This window comes from Nanorana parkeri, unplaced genomic scaffold (assembly GCF_000935625.1).
Source record: "Nanorana parkeri isolate BGI_ZX_2015 unplaced genomic scaffold, ASM93562v1 scaffold85, whole genome shotgun sequence".
In the NCBI taxonomy this organism is placed as follows: Eukaryota; Metazoa; Chordata; class Amphibia; order Anura; family Dicroglossidae; genus Nanorana; species Nanorana parkeri.
The window spans coordinates 974,951-975,704 of record NW_017306353.1 but is presented as its reverse complement, the minus strand read 5'-3'; the positions used below and the strand labels follow the sequence as shown (position 1 = coordinate 975,704).

At 36.6% G+C, this 754-nt stretch overlaps 2 protein-coding genes across 2 annotated transcripts in view; one reads left to right on the top strand and one right to left on the bottom strand.

Moving 5' to 3' along the window:
* The window catches only part of IFT140 (intraflagellar transport 140), a 111,934-nt gene that overhangs the window by 53,695 nt on the left and 57,485 nt on the right, over nucleotides 1-754 (bottom strand). The gene's annotated exons all lie outside the window — the stretch shown is intronic.
* TMEM204 (transmembrane protein 204) overlaps nucleotides 1-754 on the top strand; it is a 21,671-nt gene that overhangs the window by 14,368 nt on the left and 6,549 nt on the right. The window lies entirely within an intron of this gene.

Here is a 754-nt window from a genome sequence, read left to right as displayed (position 1 = left end):
AAAAAAAAAAAAAAAAAAAGTAATACTAAAATCAAAGAATTATAAAAAAAATAAAGCATTAAAAAAATGTAAAAAGAAAACATATTTTTAAGTCCCCGCCCCCCACATACACACGCAGATATGAGTCGGGTGCGCCTACGTGCGAAAACGCCGCAAACCTCGGAGTGAGAGCAATAATTTTAGAGCCACTAATCACTGATAATACTAAACTAATGAGCAGTAAAAGCGTTTTAATCGTCGCCTATGGGCGTTTTTTGCGATTTTGCGGGCGCACGCAATTTTAAGGCTTGACATGGTTACCCAACGTAAAACTGAAGAAGTGTCATCAGCACACCAGTCCTTTTAAGATAGCAAAAGCTTAATTTATTGAAGTTTTTTGTCATATGACCAAACAAGCGCTTTCGGGACCGCACAGGGTCCCTTCATCAGGCTTTAGCATTGTCAATGAGTATCACCCACTACAAGGGACATATCGGTAAGGAGTGCGACAAGGATAGTACTTATTATTTACCCGATGTGACACCGAATTGTATGTTTAACTAAAAATATGGGTAAGAATAAATGTTTTATAACATAACGTAGGGAAACTTAGTTTTTTTTGTTTTTTACATTTATGGTACTTTTTTCATTATATAGTTAAAAAAAAGAAACATCCTCCCCCCCAGTGGTGATTATATACCTCCAAACGAAAGCTCTATCTGTCCCCAAAAAATGGTAACATAAATTGCAAGGCTATAATCCGGTCATGCTGACT